Source organism: Mirounga leonina, unplaced genomic scaffold, assembly GCF_011800145.1.
Source record: "Mirounga leonina isolate KUSES-001 unplaced genomic scaffold, KU_Mleo_1.0 Mir_199, whole genome shotgun sequence".
Lineage (NCBI taxonomy): Eukaryota > Metazoa > Chordata > Mammalia > Carnivora > Phocidae > Mirounga > Mirounga leonina.
Genome location: NW_023270498.1, coordinates 8,720,367 through 8,746,110, shown reverse-complemented (window position 1 = coordinate 8,746,110; position 25,744 = coordinate 8,720,367). Strand labels below are relative to the sequence as shown.

Sequence of the window (25,744 nt, the reverse complement as noted above, 5' to 3'; positions counted from 1 at the left end):
TTTTATAAACTAATATTCAGTTAGGTTTATCTGTATATTTATTCTTCCCTTTCCTTTTCAGTTCTTTTTGCATTTCTGTTCTGATCTGAATCATATTCTTTCTGTACCAAGAACTCCTTTTAGTAGTTAGTTCTTTTGGTGCAGGTCCACAGATATTGGTACATTAATGTTAATCAAAGTCCAACTTCATTCAAATTTTATCAGCTTTTGTTTTAATGTTGTTTTTGTGTTCTAGAATTCACTTGGGTATTCCACATTGCATTTGGTCTCATGTTTCCTTACTCTCCTCTGGTCTGTAACAGTTCCTCGGTTTTTTTACATTTCATGAAACTGAGGCTTTTGAAAAGTACTTGGTATTGTCAGGTGTTTTTTTTTTTCTTATAGTTGTATAATGGTATTCGCCGCAGTTTTAGTTTCCATTTCTTAATGAGAAATTATGTTGAGCCTCTTTTCATGAGCTTATTTGCCATCTATATATCTTTTCTTATTAAGTCTGTATACAAATCTTTTGCTCATTTAAAAAAATTGGTTTGTTTGTTTATTTATTTTTAATGGGGTGGTCACTTCCTTAAGGAAGTGACTTTTTTTTAAAGATTTATTTATTTTAGAGAGAGATAGAGAGGAAGAGAGAAACTCTAAGCAGACTCTGTGCTGAGCACAGAGCCCGACATGGAGCTTGATCTCATGACCCTGAGATCACCACCTGAGCCAAAACCAAGAGTAGGTTCTTAACCGACTGCACCACCGGTGTGCCCTGGGTTGTTTATTTTTTAAATGTTAAGTTCTGAAGCATTCTGGATGCAAATTCTTTGTCAGGAATGTGATTTGTAAATATTTTATTTTTTTCTGAGGCTTATAGTTTTATTCTTTTAACAGTGCCTTTTCTTTCTTTCTTTTTTTTTTTAAAGATTTTATTTATTTGACAGAGAGAGAGACAGGAAGAGCAGGAACACAAGCAGGGGGAGTAGGAGAGGGAGAAGCAGGCTTCCCGCTGAGCAGGGAGCCGATGCGGGGCTCGATCCCAGGACCCTGGGATCATGACCTGAGTGGAAGGCAGACGCTTAACGACTGAGCCGGCCAGGCGCCCCTAACAGTGCCTTTTCAAGAGCAAAAGATTTTAATATTGATGGATCCAATTTATTGTTTTTTTGAGAAAGGCTTTTGGTGTCATATCTAAGAACTCTATCTCAAGGTCACAAAGATTTTTCTCCTGTATTTATTTTGTAGTTTTATATTTAAGTCTATAATTCATTTTGAGGTAAACTACATATAGTATGTGAAGTACTAGCCAAGATTCATTCATTTGCATATGGACAGCCCATTATTCTAGAACCACTTGGTGAAGAAACTGCTTTTCTCCAATGAATTGCCTTTATAACTGACAAAATCAATGGAGTGAATTGATGTGTTTTCTTCCTTTGATCTATGTGTTTATCCCTTCACCCTTATCACAGTCTTGATTACTGTAATTTTATATTAAGTCAGAAAATAAGGTAGTATGCATTGTCTAATTTCAAAATTGTTTTGGCTATTTTGATTGCTTTGAATTTTTCTGCAAATTTTAGAATCAGTGTGTCAATATATATTTATAAAAATATTATGCTGGGATATTAATAGCCACTGCATTGGATAAGTCAATTTGAGGAAAAACTGACATCTTCATAATATTGAGTCTTCCAGTTGATTCTAATTTCTTTTCATTATTTAGGTCTTCCTTGATTTCTTTCATTAGAGTTTTATAGTTCTCAGCATGCAGATCCTGCACATAATAATGTTTGACTTATATCTAACTCAGAATACGGTCTTTCTTGGTGATTGTTTGATATGTACTTGAAGAGAATATGTATTCTTCTGCTGCTGAGTAGACTACTCTGTGTCAATTAGGTAGTTAGTTAATAGTGTTGGTCAACTTTTCTATATCCCAACTTCCTTACTACTTGTTCTATCAATTCCTGACAAAGGGATAGAGTCCCAAACCATAATTGTGGACTTGTTTATTTTACCTTTCATTTCTATTAGATTTGCTCCATATATTTTAAAGTCTCTTGTTACATGTTATGTGTACACACAATAAGTGTTTTTTGTCTTAGAGAATTAACGTGTTTATCACTATGTAATGTTACTGGTAATATTACTTGTTCTGAATCTACTTAGTTTCCTTACTGTAACCAATTTAGCTTTCTTTTGTGTGGTGTGTTGCCTGGTATCTCCTTTTTTCACCTAGAAAAAAGGTCTTTTTTCACTCCTTTTTTCATAAGTTTTAACTTATGTCTATATTCTAGGTGGGTGTCTTATAGACCGTATATAGTTGGGTCTTGGTTACTTTTCATACAATTTGACAATTTCCACCTTTTAATTGGTGTGTTCACACTGTTAAAGTGGTATTTGGTACATTTGTCTTAATATCTACCATCTTGCTAGATCTTTCTATTTATTCCATCTATACTTTGTATTTTTTTTTTCATTTTCAGCCTTCTTTTGGATTGATTGAGCTTAGTTTATGATTCCATTTTATCTCCACTCTTGACTCGTAATCTATGATATCTTAAAAAAATTTTTTGGATGCTGTAGGATTTACAACATACATGGCTACTGCAGTCTATCTTCAAGTAATATTATACTGCTCTATGTGTAATGTAAGAGACACACAACAGTGTATTTCCAGTTCCTTTCCTCAATCCCTTGTGCTATTTAACAATAACCTTTTAACAATAAGCTATGAATACACGATATGTTGTGACTGCTTTTGTTTTTGACAGTAAATATTTTTTGGTCTCTAGTGCTTAAGAGCTGTTGAGTTCCTCAAGAAGATAATCAGCTAAGATTATTAGACCCAATTTTCTGCACTTTCTTCCTTAATAGGATCTTGGCTTTTACTAAGTAGCACTGAAGTGCAATTTTTGTTTCCTAAGCATCTCAAGACTGCTGAAATATTACTGTCTCTGCACTTCAGCTCTCATTTCCTGCTAGGCTATTCAGTCTCTCCACCCATGCTGCTTATGAATTAAAATTTCTGCATTGGGTTTCAATTCTCTTAAGAATTTTGGGCCTTCAAGTCTTGGCTGCCTTTAATAATTCTTTCTTTTTAATTTAATTTAATTTTATTATGTTATGTTAACCACCATACATTACATCATTGGTTTTTGACGTAGTGTTCCATGATTCATTGTTTGCGTATAACACCCAGTGCTCCATGCAGTACGTGCCCTCTTTAATACCCATCACCAGGCTAACCCATCCCCCACCCCCTCCCCTCTAGAACCCTCAGTTTGTTTCTCAGAGTCCATAGTCTCTCATGGTTCGTCTCCCACTCTGATTTCCCCCCTTCATTCTTCCCTTCTGGCTATCTTGTCTTCCTTTTTTTTTTTTTTTTTTTTTTAACATATAATGTATTATTTGTTTCAGAGGTACAGGTCTGTGATTCAACAGTCTTACACAATTCACAGCACTCACCATAGCACATACCCTCCCCAATGTCTATTACCCAGCCACCGCATCCCTCCCACCCCCCACCACTCCAACAACCCTCAGTTTGTTTCCTGAGATTAAGAATTCCTCATATCAGTGAGGTCATATGATACATGTCTTTCTCTGATTGACTTATTTCGCTCAGCAGAACACCCTCCAGTTCCATCCACGTCGGTGCAAATGGCAAGATCTCCTTCCTTTTGATGGCTGCATAATATTCCATTGTATATATATACCACTTCTTCTTTATCCATTCATCTGTTGATGGACATCTTGGCTCTTTCCACAGTTTGGCTATTGTGGACATTGCTGCTATAAACATCGGGGTGCACATACCCCTTCGGATCCTTACATTTGTATCTTTGGGGTAAATACCCAGTAGTGCAATTGCTGGATCGTATGGTAGCTCTATCTTCAACTTTTTGAGGAACCTCCATACTGTTTTCCAGAGTGGCTGCACCAGCTTGCATTCCCACCAACAGTGTAGGAGGGTTCCCCTTTCTCCACATCCCTGCCAACATCTGTCGTTTCCTGACTGGTTAATTTTAGCCATTCTGACTGGTGTGAGGTGGTATCTCATTGGGGTTTTGATTTGGATTTCCCTGATGCCGAGCGATGTTGAGCACTTTTTCATGTGTCTGTTGGCCATTTGGATGTCTTCTTTGGAAAAATGTCTGTTCATGTCTTCTGTCCATTTCTTGATTGGATTCTTTGTTCTTTGGGTGTTGAGTTTGATAAGTTCTTTATAGATTTTGGATACTAGCCCTTTATCTGATATGTAATAATTCTTTTGAAGAGATCTTTAAATTTGTCATTTTTTCAGTTCCAGTGTGAGATTTGGCCTATCTAAAGTTAGTTTGCCATACCAGAAGAGTAATCTCTGGAAAAGTTATCTTTAGTCATTAGGATCTTTGCAAAGAGAAAAGCTCCCATTAAACAAAAAGTAGATGCTACAAAAAAGAAACAGGATACCAGTACAGCTCTGGGAAGTTCAAAACATGATGGCAGAAATGCAAAACTCAAGAGAAAGTTTGGAATTTAAAGTTGAGAAAAAAACCTAAAAAGTAGAAAAGAAAGAAAAAGAGATAAGAATAAGGCAGAAAAGGTAAGTCAATTAGAGAACCATGACAATATGATCAACGTCTGAATGCTAAGCATTTCATAAGGAAAAAAACCCAAAAATAATACAGTGGAGGAGTTCACCAATGAAATAAAGCTATTTTTTACATAATTAAAGAGTTTGAGTAGCTAGACTGAAAAGTTTCACCAAGTTTCAAAAACAAACAAACACACCAAAAAAAAAAAAAAAGACCCACAAAACCTATCCTCATCGTAATGACATTTCAGAGTACTTGGGCCAAATAGATGGCTATATTATCTTTCAGAGAGAAAGGTCACAACTAAATACTAATGAATAATAAGGTTTCAGACTTCTAAGTAATAACAATAATAAGCTAGAAAATAATGGAAGAATGCCTTCAGTATTCTGAAAGAAAATTATTTCCAGGAGGGAAATGTATAGCAGGTCAAACAATCATTTAAATTTGGGAAAGAAGGGGCGCCTGGGTGGCTCAGTTGTTGAGCATCTGCCTTCGGCTCGGGTCGTGCTCCCAGGGTCCTGGGATCGAGTCCCGCATCGGGCTCCCTGCTCAGCGGGAAGCCTGCTTCTCCCTCTCCCACTCCCCCTGCTTGTATTCCTGCTCTCGCTATCTCTCTCTCTGTCAAATAAATAAAATCTTTAAAAAAAATAAATTTGGGAAGGAAATATAGTCAACACTCATTATTTATGGATTCTGTATTTGTGAATTTACTCACTAAAATTTATTTTTTATCCTCAAATCAATACTTGCAACACTTTTGCAGTCATTTGCAGACATGCACAGAGCTGTGAAAAATTTGAATTGTCAGATGCCCACATTCCCAGTTGAGGTTGAGCAAGGTGACATTCTTTTCTTTTTTTAGCTCTCATCTGTAAACAAGTGTCTTTAAATGGTATATTTAGTACCACATTTTTGTGCTTTCTGTTGAAGATTTCACTGTTTAAAATGGTCCCAAATGTAGTGCTAAAGTGCTGTCTTGTGTTCCTAAGGGCAAGAAGGCTGTTATGTGCCTTATGGAGAAAATACATGCATTAGATAAGCTTTGTTCAGACATGAGTTATAGTGCTCTTGGCCATAAATGCAATGTTAATGACGTAACTGTACATTAAATAAGATTTCTTTAAACAGAAACACTCATAAAACTAGGTAAGATATTGATAGAGGTCAACAAACAAATTGTGAATAGAAACTCACAGGAACCTGACTCTCTATTTCCCATAAGACCGATGGTGCAGTATTCCTAACTCAGTGTTGATGGCAGCTTCATAGACCATAGCTATCGCAAATAACAAGAATCAACTGTGAATGTATGTTCAGCCATATCTGCTCTCAGGCAACCTTTTCTCAGAAAGTTCCTAGGAGACAGTTTCCACCAGAACAAATGAAACATCAAATAACAGGAAGACATAGGAAATAGGAAAGAGAAGAGGCAACAGATAAGAGAAGCATGGGAATTCCAAAATAATTTTAAGGGCAATATTGAACTCTAAACAGAATTAATGAACAAGGAAATCCAGATTGTTCTTGCTCTACCTTCTGCACCCTAGGTCACCCCTAATTCTTTGGAATTAACCCTGAGAATTGGAAGTAGGCTATGTTAATTAAGCTTAGAAGGAAACATATGTTTCCATCCCATCCCACAACCATATTGCGCAGGACCACATAACAGCCTCTCTAAAAACTCCAACTTTTTCACAGGTTTTACTTCTGACCTTGACTACTGATTTTCCCAAATGGGGTTTTGTGATGTCTCAGGGAAACCGAAGTCACACTGTAATCCTGGGAGAGATGCTGATCAGCCTGTCTTATCCTGAAGCCTTTACTAATAGTGGCAAAATTGGCCTTTTCTGAAAAAGCAACTCTTAAAATGTCTAAATGGCATATTTATTATGTATACACATATACCTGGGAAAACCAAAAATAAAGCTAAAGAAGAGATTAATGAAACATTCAGCATAGTGGTTGCCTTTGGACGGGGCAGTGGGGTAAAATCAGGAAGGCATTTCTAAGGTAGTGGTAATGTTCCATTTCTTAAACTGGGTGATGAGTATATAGCATTTCCTTTATTTCTACTCAAACTACACACAGGCACACACACATTCAAACATACAAGCAAATACACATCATTATACTCTTTTCTGTATGTATTACACAATTAAGAACATGATTTAAAAATTTAAAGTGTTTTTAAAATCCCCAAATAAAGGGGCGCCTGGGTGGCTCAGTCGTTAAACGTCTGCCTTCGGCTCAGGTCATGGTCCCAAGGTCCTGGGATCGAGCCCTGCATCGGGCTCCCTCCTCTGCGGGGAGCCTGCTTCTCCCTCTCCCGCTCCTCCTGCTTGTGTTCCTTCTCTCGCTGTGTCTCTCTCTGTCAAATAAATAAAACCTTAAAAAAAAAAAAACGTGTAAAGCTTAAAAAAAAATAAAATAAAATCCCCAAATAGAAAATTTGAGAAGCCCCAGTAGATGTCTTTGGAATCCCCAAGTTTGCTGTACTTTGCGTTTTTTTGGTTCCACCAATGAAAATTTTGTTCAAGTGTTATTGTATGTAGTACTTTCATTAACATTGACCTCCTATTTTTAAACATAAAGTCTTTCTAGGAAAAAACAAATATGTTGATATAAAGTGGAAAGAAAACCAGGTCAGAATTTGTTTGTTTTTCTTTTAATTTTAATTTTACTTAGTTAACAATATTGAGTCAGTAAGGGCGCCTGGGTGGCTCAGTTGGTTAAGCGACTGCCTTCGGCTCAGGTCATGATCCTGGAGTCCCGGGATCGAGTCCCGCATCGGGCTCCCTGCTCAGCAGGGAGTCTGCTTCTCCCTCTGACCCTCCTTATCTCATGCTCTCTGTCTCTCATTCTCTCTCTCTCAAATAAATAAATAAAAAAAATCTTTAAAAAAAATTTGAGTCAGTAATTCATCATTTACATACGACACCCAGTGCTCATCACAACAAGTGCCCTCTCTAATACCCATCACCCATAGAGCTCATAAACCAGGTCAGAATTTTAATAGGGGCATTTAATTTCATAATACATCAGATCATTGGTCTCATGCTAAGAACACTTACAAGTATCTCTTTCCACCAGGAACCTGTTCTTTGTTTTCTTTCATTTTCTTTGATGATTTTACAACTGCTCACTGTAACAGTTTTCTCCACAGAAACGTTTGTTTAAGTTTGTTCAAAATCTACTTTATTCCCTAGTAGATGGAGGCAAAAGAGAAACTCCTTTCAAAGAAAAAATAGGACAGATGACAAAACCAATGCTGGTTATCTAGTTGCAGAGTGTAGGAAACTTGACCTAATTGATGGACATGTCTCTATGGAGAAAGACACCAAAAGTGATGGTGGAACACATTGAATTAATTATTTAGAAAGTTCCAATTTGTACATGCTAGGACAAAATGGCCATTAACTAAAGTTGTGAAATACTCTATGTGCTCATCCTTCTGTTCTCTGACAGTCTTCCCTGTAGTCAATTCTTGTGAGATATTTTTTTCTTTTTTGCATGTGGAATTCATTTTAATTTTGTACAAATAAAAAGCCAAGACTGTGTTGTATAAATCTCTTATTTCCCAAGTTATCACACATGTATAACTTCTGTTCTAGTGTGCTATTCTGTGCCAATGAGTAAGGAAACAAAACTCCATTATTCAGAAATAAAATAAATTCGGGAGTATCTTCCCAATACTGAAAATTAGTCTCTTGAGAGCTAGATCAATATGTTTTTTTTTAATAAAGATTTTATTTATTTATTTGAGAGAGAGAGAGAATGAGAGAGAACGCATGAGAGGGGGGAGGGTCAGAGGGAGACGCAGACGCCCCGCCGAGCAGGGAGCCTATGTGGGACTCGATCCCAGGACTCCGGGATCATGACCTGAGCCGAAGGCAGTCGCTTAACCAACTGAGCCACCCAGGCGCCCTATTATTATTTTTTAAAGATTTTATTTATTTATTTGACAGAGAGAGAGAGAGGGAACACAAGCAGGGGCAACAGCAGAGGGAGAGGGAGAAGCAGGCTCCCCGCCGAGCAGGGAGCCTGATGTGGGACTCGATCCCAGGACCCTGGGATCATGACCTGAGCTGAAGGCAGACGCTCAACCAACTGAGCCACCCAGGCGCCCCAATAAGATATGTTTACTGATAAATCAGGTGAATTAAATTTTGGAATAATTTCATTTGCTAAGGAGGCTGATGAGTGGGTTTGCACTAGACTCAATGCAGTTTTACTATCTTCCCAAACAAGAGGAGAACACCTCATTTAACATCTTCATTATTACCATGTTTCCATATTGAGGAGGTATAGCTTAGAGGGTAGACTGAGGGATCATGAAATTTAAAAAATTCTAAGAAAAAGATAAATATTTGAATCCTAGTTTTGAAAAGAGATTCATTAGAACCTTACCCTGCCTTTCCTATTAATCCCTCCATTTATTTTGGGTGATATAAGGGCATGATGATGTGCAAGTGGTCTGGGACATTCTTAGTGCTTCAAGAGGGTAAACAAAGTCTTCCAAATTCTACAAGCCAAAGGGGTCCTTTTCCTTACTTCATTACCTTGGGACCTTAAGTAGAATAGTTTTAGAGAAATGGGGTATTTGGATAAGTGCATGCATATATATATATATATATATTTTTTTTTAAGATTTTATTTATTTATTTGAGAGAGAGAATGAGAGAGAGAGAGCATGAGAGGGGGGAGGGTCAGAGAGAGAGGCAGACTCCCTGCTGAGCAGGGAGCCCGACGTGGGACTCGATCCCGGGACTCCAGGATCATGACCTGAGCCGAAGGCAGTCGCTTAACCAACTGAGCCACCCAGGCGCCCCCTTTCTCTTCTTTATTTTAATTAAGTCATCTCTATGCCCAACGTGGGGCTTGAACTTATGACCCTGAGATCAAGAGTTGCATGCTCTACTGACTAAGCCAACCAGGCACCCCCAGAAGACTCAGTTCTTTTTTTTTTATAATTTATTTTTTTTAAGATTTTTAAGATTTTATTTATTTATTTGAGAGCGAGAATGAGATAGAGAGAGCATGAGATGGGGGAGGGTCAGAGGGAGAAGCAGACTCCCCGCTGAGCAGGGAGCCCGATGCGGGACTCGATCCCGGGACTCCAGGATCATGACCTGAGCCGAAGGCAGTCGCTTAACCAACTGAGCCACCCAGGCGCCCCAATATTAACTTTTTCAATCCAGGAGCACAAAATATCTATCCATTTGTTTCTTCAATTTTCTTCATTAATGTCTTATAATTTTCAATATACAAGTCTTTTACAATTGCATTCTTTTTGATGCAATTATAAATTGTTTTCTTAAATTCTCTGGTAGTTCATTATTAATGTATAGAAACATAACAGATTTTTGCATATTGATTTTTTTTTGATACTTTTTTTTTTAAGATTTTATTTATTTATTTGAGAGAGAGAATGAGAGACAGAGAGCAGGAGAGGGAGGAGGGTCAGAGGGAGAAGCAGACTCCCTGCCGAGCAGGGAGCCCGATGCGGGACTCGATCCTGGGACTCCAGGATCATGACCTGAGCCGAAGGCAGTCGCTTAACCAACTGAGCCACCCAGGCGCCCTAGATTGACTCTTTTAATAACAAGTAAGGAGGTATCTTAACCTCGTTAGATGTAGGTACAATCTCTCAATATATCTGCAGTCTTTTTTATTTTATTTTTTATTTTTTTAATTTATTTTTTTTAAAGATTTTATTTATTTATTTGAGAGAGAGAATGAGAGACAGAGAGTACGAGAGGGAAGAGGGTCAGAGGGAGAAGCAGACTCCCTGCCGAGCAGGGAGCCCGATGCGGGACTCGATCCCGGGACTCCAGGATCATGACGTGAGCCGAAGGCAGTTGCTTAACCAACTGAGCCACCCAGGCGCCCCAATATATTTTTAAACTCTATAGAATGTGTTATTTTCAATAAACAGTCTTGATAATTTTCTAGTTATCTTAGCACTGGCTTCCATCCTTTGAACATCTTCTCATAGGATTCTATACATCCTCATTATAACACCTCTGTTTGTTAACTGTCTGCCTATTTTTCCATGAGGTCAGAACCTGGCTCTTATATCCCCAATTTCCAGCCATTAGTGAATGCCTCAACTATATCTACTGAGTATATAAATGAACTGAGTAAGACTTACTAACTTCATCATGATAATGTTATGTATGTTTTATAAGTGAAAACAAAAGTATTATATTTTCCATCCAGGATATAGCTTGAATTGCTGGAGTGTGGCATTTCTGAAAATATGTTCTGCATAAAACTAGCACTGTGAGATTTTAACAGTTAACAAAACAAACTCTCCTCTTACAATTAAAATGATTTAGAGAATTGGAAGTTGCTAGATTAGGTAAAATTAAGTGAATTACTTTAGTATGGGACATAGAAATGCATTTAATAGTTGCAAATCGATTAAGTACAGTGCGAATATCTAAGTGGAGAAAGAGTCCGCATTATTTCTCGGGTTTATTTGACTGGAGATAGCCTTTTCGACCAGCTTCCTGAAGGAATATTATTCTACTTTGGGAACTGCTGTATTAGAACATGGCATTTATTCTTGTTTAATTAAGTATACCTTCTTAATTCATCTGCATTTTGGCCTCATGTTATTAGTGATCACATATGCAACACAGATGTAGAAGGGAGACAAAGATTTATTGGGAATCCGTTATGACTCACTGTCTCACGGAGCAAGAGCATCTGCGGCAGCCCTAACGAGACAGCAGCCATTATCTCTACCTTACCGATGACAAAACTGAGACCCCAGAGAGATGAAATAAGTTTCTCAATGTCAGCGTGGCTACTGCATGTGGTAGGACAGGAGTTTGACAGGTTCACCTGATTCCAATGTCGAAGCTTATTCCACTAATTCGATCAGGTTTAGAACTTGGGCCTTTCTGTCCCATCTGTCCTCATGACTGTGATGTATGTCCCTTCCCGACACTGGCAGCATCCCCGACAGGCATTCTCGGAAGCGTCCTGCCTCCGTGGCCCCTTGTTGGAGAAACTGTCCCTTTGCTGCTCCTTGGAGAGAGTGTTCTTGTTTTCCTGTACTCAGCTCCAATCATCTGTGAGACCGGCTGTATTTTTGGCCCTTCAATTCTTTGCGGGCTTCCTTGTGACTTCCTTCTTCCTTCCTCCTTAATCTAGCTCTTGTGGATTTCTCCTTTCTGAAATACTCTTCTCTAAGGCAAAACTTCAAAGGAAGGAAGACATCTATTTTGAGTTCTTAATGTATGCGAGATCCTGTGCTGGGAGCTTTACCGTGTGCACACAGAGAGGGACACACATGTCTATGTGTGTGCACGCATGTGAACCACCTTGTGAGATTACACAATGATGGCCCGTGAATGACTCACAGTCCAGAGGGATGGCCTTGGACACGGATGGAGGTTCCTCACTCCATAAATACATAATCGCAAATCAGTCATCGGTATTAGATGATTATGTAACACAAGCCTGGCAGGCAAACAGAAATGAAGGCAGAAAATTATAAGATGCTAAACCTAGCAGCAGCGTTTCAGGTTACATCGAAGGCTGTCTCTGGTGGTTCCTTTCGTATCTTTGCCTCAGTTTTCTGTTTATGTTCTTCAGCACTATTTGAATGGGAGTGTTTATTTTTTCTGACTATTCATGAGAATCTTTTCTCCACAAAGAATGTTAACCACTTGTATTTTATATGGATTGCATATGTTTTCCCCTGGTTACGTCTCTTAATTTTGTGGACAGATTTTTTTTGTAATATGTGTAATATTTAAACTATATGTAGCTATATGTAACTATTTATAAATAAAAATAAATAAATATATATTCCCTTACAGTTTCTCCTAGCATATTTTTTTTTTCTGAGAAACTTCCAATCTATTTAGACATTAGTTTAGAGTTGTATATTCCTCATTTATTTTTGAATGTATTTTATCATGTATGCCAAATACTGCCTCAAGCACATTTTGGAACATGTCTGAATCCATGTGTGTATAATTAAGTAAATGAATTAATAAAAATAAATAAACAGTATGTTATCCTAGATGCTGTATTCATTTTTGTGCACGTGGCACCTGAAGGGCGAGCCAAGCTTGCCTGGGAAGCTCACAGGATGCTGGTTGAGTCAATGGCTTGTGAATCATTATGTACTACAAGGTTTATAGAGGATATCCTTCCTGCTTTTAGAGCCTGGGGAAGAAATTTCTATTGAGCTGATACTGTGTGCCAGGCATGCAGAAAAATTACCTGTATTCTTCCCATCTAGGCAAGGAACACTTATTTTTTCACAGAAGAAGAAGAGAGACAGATTCTTTTTCCATTTTTGTTTGTGTGCAAATGCATAAATAGGAAAGGATTTTGTTGGCTTTTCCTGGGACTTCTGTTTCTCCCTGGGTGAGTCATACAAAAATACATGTGTCAGTCCTTTATATATGTATGATAAAGTTGCCATATATAGCAAATAAAAATACAGGATGTCCAGTTAAATTTGAAAAAATGGCTCTAACTGCTTGCTTTTTGTAGTTTGCTGACAAAAGCCGAATACGGGACACTTAGAGCATCCTGACAAAGTCAATACAGGATGCAAGAGAAATATAAAGGATGTGTGGCAAACCCACCAAAAGGATGGCATGCTCTTCCCGGCCTCTCCACAGGCCCCACACACAGAATACCACCGGATGGCTCCTCACTAGGCACGCTTCTTTTGTGCACTAAGGTATGCCCTATTAATGCCTACTCTAGATGTTCCAAAATAGTTCTTTTTGAAACATTAATTCAGTCATATTTACTGAAGACTAATTCTATGGGAAGCACAGGCTGACCTCTGAGAGATATGATAATAATTGAGAAACAGTATCGTTATGGACTGATTGTTTGTATTCCCACCCCCTCCAAATTTGTACTTTGAAGCTCTACCACCCTCTTCCCCTGAGTGACATAGTATTTGGAAGTGGTGTCTTTGGGAGGTAATTAGGTTTAAATGAGGTTAGGAGTGTTGGGTCCCATGATGGGATTAGTGTCCTTGTAGGAAAAGGCAGAGAAACCAGAAATTTCTCTCTCCTACAGCACACAGAAAAGAGGCCATGTGAGCACAAAGAGATGGTGGCCACCTTTAAGCTAGGACAAGAGGCCTCAGAATGAAACCTTCCTTGCCATCATCTTGAACTTGGACTTCCAGCCTCCAGGACTGTCAGAAATAAATTTCTGTTGTTTAAGTGCCACCCCTTCGCTCTGCCACCAGGCTATGGTATTTTGTTTTGGCAGCCTGAGCAGATTAATGTAGTATTATCCTCCACAAGTTTGAGAGAAGACAAATGTTTAAACTCCCTAAGATATCATAAAAACACCATGTAAGTGATACAATGATGTATTACTGGTGGACCTAATAATTTTTAAAATTTTCTCTTTCCTCACCTCTGTAACACCAGAATGTAAGCTCTGTGGGACAGTGAGTTTTGTTTTGTTTTGTTCACAGTTGTATTCCCAGCACCTAGAATAGTATCTGGCACATATAGGCAATTTTCAAAGGTTTGTCACAAAAAATAAAGGATTACTAAACAATAAAAAGGGTTGAACATAAATTAATTTTAACAGAAAGGATTAGAGAAAATCCCACAAAGAAGGGTTATGAAGTCCCGCATGGCAGAGACGGGAGCATGTCTTAGTCCAGTCTGAGAGAATGGTGTAAACAAATATGGCAAGTCATGAACTTTATGGGAAGTCTGAAAACAGTCAGGTGATAACTGGAGTATAGATATTAAAAATGGCTTGGATTCATATCATGGAGAAACTTAAATGCTATGATGAAGCATTTTGAACTTTATTCTGTTAATATTTCTTACGCTGTGCTCCATAGAATTAAGATGATAATAGATGGTTCCATGAAAATGATGCTCCGTAGCCTATAAATTTGGAATATAGTGTCTTTCTTGCACCTCTTAGAGATCAATGCAGATAGAAAGGCCCTAGGACTCATGCAGTAAAGCCAACTAACCAATTTAACAACCAACCACACACACAGATTTCTGTGTACCTCCACCTAATTCATCAATTTTCAAATTTATTTGACTATGGAATCTTTTTCCTCAAGGGGCATCTTTTAACTTGTGGATTGAATTCTCTAATAAGCTGAGTTTACCTCAGGTCACTGGAATCTGTGAGGAATTGAATCATGGCGTGGCATCATGGCATTCTGTCTATCCTGTCCAATGACATGTTCATAAAGCAGCGTTTAATGCAGAGACTGGCTTCTAGTCTAGCTTTGCAACTAATTCAGGCTATTTATTCAACTTCCATGAGTATTTTTTTTCTTTTGCAGCTGTAAAATGAAGACATTGAATGAGACCATCTTTAATATCTATGATTTCGTGCTCTGTGATTCCCTTGGGAAGATTAGACTTCAGCTGAGAGAGAAAAATGTCCCTGAGATCTGAGGACAAGATGACCTCAGATATGGGATGATGTTGCAACTTCCTCAGAGACCTGTTTCCAGGCTTTTACACTTCTTCTTCCTCTCTGGACACATCATTTATACCCTGACATTTAACTGTTGAATCTGTCTTCCATCCTGGCCTTATTTCCCTGGAAAAGCAGGTGGAGCTCTCTGGTATTGGCTTGGTCATAAAATTTTGCCAATGGTTTGAAACAAAATTGTTAAGGTCAAAATTTTTCCCCAGATTTTGAGATTTTTCCACTTCACAATCCAATTTTTAGAATCTTTGCATTTGCTCAATCCTGATTATCATGATTAGCATATAAATAGGAGCATGACAAATAAACATTATAACAAATAGCATTACACAGTTTGGCCAATTTTTTAAAAAGTGACTGATATAAATTGTTTCATAATATAGTCAGAGGAAATAGTCCAAGAATCCTTTTTTTTAATATAGTTAAACAGATAATTATTCTCTGTTCCTTTTAATCCACCAACCTGGCAAAGTGTGAATTTTGTATTTATATATGTGGGTAAGTAATATTTCCCACCAATCTAAATTCAAAATGGATGAAAGGGAAGACAGTGACAAATATCATTGTCCTTCCAGCTATTATTTCCTCTTTCTAAATAAAACCAATGTTTAGGTTTGCCTTAAATAAAAATATCTTATATTTGTATATACAAGCAAATACCTATTTATTTCTACAGCTCTTGCCTCAGTACCATAATCTATTCTGAGCTTTTGGCAATGTGCATATTGATACTGAAAAAGTAGAAGTTATGACACTCAAGATTATTATGCATCTCATCTCAGAATCATCTTGAGCTCTGACCCATGTATCTATTGACCTGCAAGCAGCCTCATGTCCTAGGGCACCATATTAATATCTTCAATTATTTTATGAGTGTCATGACTTGAAGGAGGTTGGGAAGGTCTCAATAGTACAACTTAGAGTTTTCTAAATGGATTTTCAGTTGACTTTCTTTTTCTCTATACATGTGGCTCTCTGTCTTCAAGCTTCTCCTTCCTCTTCTCTTCACATATGTGACTTTGCCCATTAAAACATGGCTCCTGCTTTGGCTCCTATAGGAAGCCTCTCCTGAGCCCCCCAGTCCAGTCTAGTTTAGGTGTTCTTCCTCTGTGCTCCATTGAAGCTACATTGTCAAATTGTATTGCCCTTGTTTCTCCCCTGTCTCCAATCCCCACTAGCTTGATAAATTTGAGGGCATGAATTACTTTTTTCAAAGTTGGATTTTTATCTAACTCAAAGCCTGATAAATACAAGATTACTCAGCAAATCACTGATGATTGAATAAATGGAAATAGAAAATATTAAATTACCAGTGGAGAAAATGGATTCCAAAATCAATTTATTTTGCATCTAAACCCAAGACTTGTGAGAAACATACACACACATAAACTGTAGCCTAGTGGATATCAGTGCAGTCTATAGAGTCAAATTCTTCACATCTCTGCACCAACCCTTAGCTGTGGGTCCTTGGATAGTTTACTTAACCAGTCTGTGGCTCTGCTTTTTACATATAAAGGAGAAAAATAAGCAGTCCCTAATTCATAGCATTGTGAGGAAAAACTGAGTGTATGTATATGTATATACACACACACACACTATATATATATACACTTACATACACTATATAATTTAAAACAAGGCTTGAATAAGAGTATGATAAATGCTAATCATCAAGTAATGATAGAGATTTGGAATCCAGAGTAATTGGCTCAGATAATTTGACATGATTAACAAATTCATGTATAAATAAATATACCTGTCACTTCCATATTTCGGTGAAAAAGTTATAACTTACTCATTTGCTCAAGGCAAAAATCTAGGGATTATCCTCGACTCATCCCAGTGTCTCACCTGCCCCTCCCTCCATCCAATCTGTCACCATTTGTGATGTCCATCTTCTAAATGTCTCTCAAATCTGTTCACTTTTCTCTAAACCCTTCACCTGCTGCCTTATTCAAGACCATGTTATGTCTTCCCTGGACTCCCCTCAGAGCCCCTAATCTAATCTTGCGGCTTCCAGGTTTGTTCCTTTTTTATTCCATTTCCAGAATGCAGCCAGAATGGGCTTCCAAAAAGGCTAATTTTTATTATCTCACTTTCTGGATGAAAACCCTTCCATGGTTCTTCTTCCTAAGGTCTTAGTTCCTTAACTTGTATTGCAATAACTGGCAATCTGTGGTTTGTGCCAGTCTCTCCAATTTCCTGTCTTTCCCAATCTTATGCTGTACACTTCATCCACTTTCAGTTCTTGCACTGGGCTGAGGTTCCTCTTGAGTCTGGTCTTCTGCTGAAACAATTTATTTTTTCTCCTCCACTCCTTATTCTTTTAAATCTCTGATGTCTTCAATAATTTTTGCAAAGGTAAAGAGATTCCCATAACAAAAAATTGGAGAACTGCTCTGCCATGGACAGCCTAAAGTGAACCCATAGCCAATACACATATCACAGGGATTTTAGTCAGAAGGAAGGAAACTTCAAAGGCAGTTACCATTAATGTTTCCTGAGAGATAAAGATTACTGAATGCATGAAACACATAAACAGAGATACTATTTAAAAATTAAAATGAAAAAGATAGGGGGGATTCAAAATACAAAAAGAGCTCTTAGAAGTTAAAAATGGAACAACAATAATGAAAGATAGAAGGATTGAAAAATAGAACAGAGAAACACCCCAAAGCAGCAGATGATAAAAAGAAAATGTAAGAGATCAGAAATTTAGAAGACTCTTCTAAGACACTCAACAGCTGAATAATAGAAATTTCAAAAAAACAAAAAGAAAAAAAACCAGTAAATAGAAAGGAAACAATGAAGGCAATGACTCAAGAAATTTTTCAAAACTGAAGGACATGAGTTTCCAGGCTAAAGGCACACCTGGGCACCAATGTGTCCAGCACCAACCTGAATGGTTGCACAACTTGGAAATGTTAAGAACAAAGAGAAAGATGCTAATTGCTCTCAAAGAAGAAAAGAAGCAGGTTTCAAACAAAGAATTAAGAATCAAAATAGCATTAAACTTGTCAACAGCAACACTGGAAGATAGAAGATAATGGAGCAATTTCTAGAGCAAGCCTGAAGGCAATGTTTTGCAACATGAATTTTGTATAGCCAGAATCTCAATTAGTGTGAACATAGACTAAAGACGTACTTGGACATGAAAGGTCTTAAAAAATTGGTTCCATGCATCCTTTCTAAGGAAGTAAGTAGAGGATGTGCTCTGCCAAAACAAGAAGATAACCAAGGAAGATGGAGTCCTAGGACCCAGGAAATAGAGAAACCAATATTAAAGAAAAGTTAAAGAAGTTCCTATGATGATGATGGAGGGCCTCAGATGGTTGCTGAGCAACCAAGCTAGAGCCAACTCAACTAAGGCCAACTGGAATGGGGCAGAGGCTCAAATAGAGACTTTGAAGAGGTGGAATTGATAGAATACTAACAAGAGGGCATGTAAGATGGGAGGTAGGAGCACAAACTCTGTAGTCAGATCATATGGAGTTGAATTGGTTCTTTCACTTACTTGTTTTCTTTACACCTCCCATTAATTATGCAGATAATGAAAAACCTATCTGTCAGGGCTCTTGTGAACTTTAAGAGAATCTATAAATGTTTAGAGTAGTGCCTGACATAGTTAAATACAATACTTATGTCACCTTAAGAGTAGGTAGAGGGGCGCCTGGGTGACTCAGTGGGTTGGGCACCCAATTCTTGATTTTGGCTGAGGTCATGATCTCAGGGTCCTGGGATGGAACTCTGTGTCAGGCTCCGTGCTCAGTGCAGAGTCTGTTTGTCCTCTCTCTCCCTCTGCTCCTCTTCCCTGCTCATGCTCTCTCTCACTCTCTCTCTCTCAAATAAACAAATAAAAATAAAAAAATATTCTTTAAAAAAAAAGAGTAGGTAGATATAGATAATAGAAGATGAATAAATAAATATATGATAGATAAAGATAGATGATAAAATGATAGATGATAGATAGATAACATTGTATATCAGGGGCTAGACTGAAGAATAAATTGATGAGAATTATATAGAAAACTGAGAAAAAATTAGACACTAACTCCAAGGGAAACAAAAGTTGCATACCAAAGGAAAAATAATCAAATTATAAGATAGCTGTTGATAGCATTTATATAATAATAGCAATATAAACACTAAATATTGACCTAACCAAGTTATCTTATAACTATATCAGGGGGAATAGAGGACAGGAAGTGTGAGTAAATTGGTGGCGCAATGGTGTACATGAAAGAGCTGTTATCTTAGTCTTCCATAATGGGATGTCAATAAAAATACATAAAATGGTAAAAAAAATCCATAATATGTTATTTAGCAATATGAAAGTAAAAACCAAGTTGATACATCAGAGAATTTTTTTAAAAGATTGATTTATTGATTTTAGCGGGGGGCAGAGGGAGAGGTAGAGGTTTTTTTTAAGATTTTATTTATTTATTTAGCAGAGGGAGAGGGAGAGAGAGAATCTCAAGCAGACTCCATACTGAGCATGGAGCCTGACATGGGGCTTTATCTCACAACCTTAAGATCATGAACTGAGCCGAAATCAGGAGTTGGACATTTAATCAACTGACTGAGCCACCCATGTGTCCCTGGGAGAGAGAGTCTTAAGTAGACTCCACACTGAGCTTGGAGCCCAATGTGTGGCTTGATCTCATGACCCTGAGATCACGACCCTGAGATCACCACCTGAGCCCAAACCGAGTCTGACACTTAACCAACTGCACCGCCCAGGTGCCCTAATACATTAGAGAATTTAAAGTAATTGTATCTGGGGAGTAAGATATTGGAGCTCACTGTTTTTCCTAACAAACATTGTATAACTATTTGACTCTTTAAAATATGTGTATATAAATTTTATTTAAAAATTAAAAGGGCAAGAGAGAAAAGAAACAAGATGAATCAGAAGAAGAAGAGAAGGTAAGTGTAGAGGAAACAGACATAATGGGAAAAAGGGACAAGAACTTAAAAACAAGTTCCAATAACATCCATAGAAATATTTTCAGGCTTAATGAAGTAATTTGTAACAAAAACAAGTTGCACTGAAAATGGAGCAAAGAGAATTCTTGGTAATAAAAAAAAATAAACATGATTGCCAAAATAAAATATTCAGTGGTAGAGGTGGGTAATTGACAGCCACATTAGTAAAACGGAAGTTAAAATACATGAAATCTCCTTAAATGTGGATTAAAAAGTCAAATATAAAAGATTAGAGAAATATTAAGGGATTGCAGGACAGTTTTAGGAGACCTAATATCTGTTAGGAGTTTGAAATGGAACAGAGAGAAAGAACTAATCCAGGAAGTAATAAAATAAAAATTCCTGGACCAAAAAAAGATGTGTCTTCAATTGGAACTGGTCCTGAAATACTGAGGAACAATAGTGAATCCAGGCAAATCCTGATGGTGTTTCTGATCTTCAGTGATAAAGAGAAAATGTAGCATCTTTCAGAGGGAAAAAAGTCCACTAAAGAATAGGATGAGATTGTTGTCAGAGATCTTACAGGATGACGGTACAGCATTTCCTTCAAAGCTCTTCAGGAAAGAGATTTTTACTCATCTGGAACACTATGCAATGCTTGTGATCACAATTATTTCAAACATGAAGCACTCATCTCCTCTCTGAGAAAGAAAAAAAAAAATCACTCAGGGATCTATCCTAGCAAAAACAAAACAAAACAAAGCAAACAAAACTCAACAGAGAAAGTAGATACCTAACACAAGAAAGACTGGTGAGAGGAGAAACCAGTAAAACTTAGAGTAAATTCAAGTGACTACTGAAAATTAGGTTGGAACTTTTGATACAATCGTTGAGAATGGGTTGGTATGAATGGAAAAAAGATATAATGTAAAAAAAATTGAAACTAAAATTCCACATGATTTTAACAAGTTATGATTGGTTTTAGAGGAGAGCTAGAGAGAAAAAGTGCAAAAATTCTCACCTTATATATGGGTTAATTCCCAACGTTGATGGAAAGAGATATATTTACTGAGAGTTTGAGGTCACGTATTAGAAGAAGAGAAATAGGATTTAAATTTTTTTTTTTAAGATTTTATTTATTTATTTGAGAGAGAGAATGAGAGACAGAGAGCATGAGAGGGAGGAGGGTCAGAGGGAGAAGCAGACTCCCTGCTGAGCAGGGAGCCCGATGTGGGACTCGATCCCCAGACTCCAGGATCATGACCTGAGCTGAAGGCAGTCGCTTAACCAACTGAGCCACCCAGGCGCCCCGAGAAATAGGATTTAAAACAACAAAAAGCATTGGAGAAAAAAAAAGTCACAAAGGAAAGAAGACTCAATTCAGCGAGGAGAAGAAAATGAAAGAAAAAAAAGATACCTCTTCTTTTGCTCTTAAGCGGATTAATGTTCAGTCACAAAAAAATAAGTGGTTTTAGTTTTAATAGCAGTACTTAATTCTATTATTCCCATTTGTCTTTATGTAATGCTTTATATTTCTTATTGTTTCCTGGCTCTTCGGTTGCAGCTGGTATATCTCATTACAGTGTCTGTACAATTTCTAAGACTGTCCTGAGTTAACTGTAAGGCTGAGTTCCATAAAGGCCACCCTGGAAGGGACAGTGGCTGTCATCTTTCCTTATTCCCTCCTGTATCTTCATCCACTGGTCTTCTGTCTTGTATTCTCATGAATTTCAATATTTTGACTACTTCATCCACTTACTCTCAGCTGGTAATGGCTCTTCTTTTTGTTCAGCAGTGAATGTAACTTTTTTAATCTAGAAGTGGTGGGTCATGCATTGTTAATTCTGTATTATATAATTGTTGATAAGAACAAAAATATATGCAAAAGAAAGTATGTAATGAAGCATAACCATTAGATGAAACGCTAGGAACCCAGCTGCTAACTTAGAAACTACTTACACTTTTTCATTTACTTCCACAATCCCATTCCCTTGACATTGCATGGAGGCAACCACTACTTTACAGTTGGTTTTTATTATCCCCAGGCTAAAAAAAAATCTAGTTAAAGACTATTTAAATACCCATATAATACAAATTATTTTTGTTTTCTCCCATCTGTAAAATCAAAGGAAATTACAAAGAATGAAAATAAAGGAGAAAAAACTCATTTTTTAATTTTTATTTTTTTATTTAAATTAAATTTAATTAACATATACTGTATTATTAATTTCAGAAGTAGAATTTAGTGATTCATTAGTTGCATACAACTCCCAGTGCTCATTACTTCAAGTGCCCTCCTTAATGCCCATCACCCAATTACCCCATCCCCCCACTTACCTCCCTTCCAACAACACTGTTTGTTTCCTATAATTCATCATCTCTTATAATTTGCCCCCCTCTCTGTTTTCATCCTATTTTATTTTTCCATCTCTTCCCCTATGTTCATCTTTTTGTTTCTTAAATTCCACATATGAGTGAAATCATATGGTATTTGTCTTTCTCTGACTGACTGACTTCGCTTAGCATAATACCCTCTAGTTCTATCCACATGGTTTATTAAAACAAATAAGTAGCTACAAGTACAATCTTAAACACAAACTATGACGCCAAATAATATGAAATCGGAGAGCATAAGGAGCTGTAAGGTAGCACCTACTGATTCAGACATGAGGCAGGGAGTAGTTCTTTTGAGTGTCATCTAGAAAGGCTCATGCAATGATCTTTTGCTTAGACAGAGATTTGAGGACAGGAACAGGCCATAGAAGGTGGAGAACCATCCTGTAGAAATAGTTCTAGTCCTGATGCTGAGGGAAAAACCAAGCTGATGTCTTATTTCTATTGTTTGTGACCTGTTGTCATAGTCCGTGGCCAGTGCAGGAGGTGAGTGGGGTTAGGGAGAGAAAAGAGACAGTAATACTCTGTTCTGAACTACCAGTGATGTAAACCAACTTGAAGATGTACTCAAAGGGAAAGGAAATAACAGACAATGAGGATGAGCTTCAGAAGGCAATACCTGACTCAGAACTTTAGATTATCCCAGCTCCCCACCAACCTCGGCCACTTCCAGCCATAGCTAATGATCAGCCCCAAGCTGTCCCTTAGAAGAGGGGTGAACCACATAAAAAAGAAGTTCAAGTTGTACCTCGCAGAGATGCTGCAAAGAAAAGGAAGCAAGGGACATAAACAAAAGGCATACAAACATCATACATTACACCCAAAATTATCTTACTGGAGAGGGAAAAATTCTCCAGAGTAAAAAAACTAATATGTGATCTCTAAAAAACTAAAGGAAGAAAGAAGACAGAAAGGAGATTCACACATTTAAAGTAAAGCCTACAAAACAGCTGAGAGGGGATAAAAGTGGGTTGGCCTGCTACCAATCAGGGACATACAAATGAAAACACAGATGAGATACCATGTTACAATCAGATTTGGCAAGAACTGAACATCTGACCCCGTTGAATCTTCTCATTGAGAGCAAAGAAAACTTGTATCACATTCCTAACAAGAGAAGAAATTGGTACAATTACTTCAGGGAGGAGCACCCAGTCTAGATTAAAATGCAAAATTTAAGATCCTGAAATTCCATTCCCAGGTTTTCTCCAGGGGGAGAATCTCTAACTGAGGTGTGCAGAGATATTCATATATAAGTGTGTGTGTGAATGTTAATGATAACACTGTAATAGTGGAAAATTATAAATATTTAAAAATTATAAATAACCCTATGTTCATGATTAGGAGAAGGGAAAAATAAATTGTGGTATATCTTAAAATGAAATTATATATAGCAGTGAAAGTGAAATAAACTGGAGGTGTTTGTATCAATGCAAATATCACAAACATAATGTTGAGTAAAAAAAGGTGCACAAAGGTGTACATTTGCAAAAAGTCATATATTCATTTATTTACTTGGCAATTACATTGAGTATTTGTTTAAGGCATTGGGGCTATAACAGTGAACATGACACACAATAATCTTCCCTCATAGAACTTCCATTTTAGGAAAGGATAACGGACCATAACCAAAACATATAAGTGAATGATACAGTCTATGTGAAGAAGATGACTGATATTGAGAAAAAAAAACAAGCAGGGCAGGAGGATTGAGAAAGCTGAGAGTATGGCCATTTAAAAAATGTGGCCAAGGTAGGCCTCACTGAGAAATGACATTTGAGCAAAAACTTGAAGGAAGTGAGCAAGCTGGCTGGGCAAATACCTGAGGGAAGAGTGCTCCCCACAAAAGGTGCACTTTAAGTGCAAACCCATAGCAGCAGGATCCCACCAGGCCGTGTCAGTAAACAATGAGGCTCTCAATGCCGTAGAAGGGGCACAAATGGTGTGGAGTCTCCTGGAGAAAAGGTAGGTAGGACAGGTGTTGGGGAGGGTGCAACAGAGCGGGCAGGCTTTGCAGACCATGGTAGGCCTTGTAGGGATCTTGGCTTGGCCTTGCAGGGACCTGAGATGCAAGCACTGAAAGACTGTGTGCAAAGGAATGACATAATCTGATTTATACGAGTTTTGTTTGCAAAGAATTTCAAATTTATAGAATAGATGCAAGAATAAGACTGGTATAAAAAACATCACTGTATCCTTCAACCATCTTTATTACTGACATTGTACCTCATTAGTTTTATCATTTGCACAATCTCTCTCTACACATATACACACACTTCCTACAAAATAAAGGAAAAAGAGATGTGCATTTAAAATGCTGCTTTTGAAACAACAAGAGAAGATAAACATGGGCTGGAATGCTCAACTTCTCTAGTAATGAAGAAAATTCAAATTAAATAAAACTATGATTCATTTTAACTACCACCAGATATGGAAAAAAAATACATCTGACAATAACAAGTGTTGATGTCGAGTAAAGAAAATTCATATACAGATTTTTTCTTGAATATTGAGAATATGTAATATATACATTAGGGCCCTTTATCCCTAAATCTTTAGCATCTATTTCCTAAGAACAGAGGAGTACATCTACTCATTTCAGTAAATTTAACACTGACACAACATCTTCATCTTCTGTACATACTAAAATTAATCAATTGACCCAATAATGTTTTCTATAGTATTCATTTCCTGTTAGTACAGGATTCACTCTAGGGTCAGCTTTTGCATTTAATTGTTATGTATCTTTAGTCTCATTTAATCTAGAACATTTCCACAGCTTTTCTTTGTCTTTTATAACATAAAACATATTCAAATGGTTTGTATTTTAACAGGATCACCCTGGGTTGCTCTGCCAAGAACAGATCATAAGCGACAAAAATGGAAAAGAGAAACATAAGCAACTATTGAGCTAATCAAGCAGAGATATTTTGAATACAGATTTGAAAGTTTGGATATAGGGTGTTCAGAAAAGAGAGGAGTCAAGAGTAACCTGAGAGAGTTTTGCTGGAGCCACTGGAGAACTAGAGTTGCTGTTACCTATAATGGAGAAGACAGTGGTTAAATCAGGCTTGAGGACAAAGACCAGAAGTTGGCAGTATTAGAAGCAAGAGATGGGATAGAATCACCAAGGGAATGAATGTAGGTAAAGAACAAACAGGTTTAAAGATTGAGCCCATAGTGAAAGTTTGGTGGCATAAAGAGGGACAAAGAAAAGAGGCAGTGACATTGAGGTGCTGTGGACCGAACTGTGTCCCCCCCAAATTTATATATTGAAGTCCAAACCCCAACATGACTGTACTTGGAGATAGGGCTTCACGTAGGTAATCAAGGTTAAATGAGGTCATTAAGATGAGAACCTAATCTGATAGATGGTTGGTATTATATGAGGA

General features: G+C 37.4%; 1 long non-coding RNA gene across 1 annotated transcript; it reads left to right on the top strand.

Annotated features, from left to right (window-relative positions):
* Window positions 1-12,589: 12,589 nt before the first annotated feature.
* LOC118024596 lies at window positions 12,590-15,302 on the top strand. Its single transcript, XR_004683142.1, has 3 exons — window positions 12,590-12,956; window positions 13,086-13,278; window positions 14,881-15,302. It is a non-coding gene; the product is annotated as an uncharacterized LOC118024596 (long non-coding RNA).
* Window positions 15,303-25,744: the final 10,442 nt, after the last annotated feature.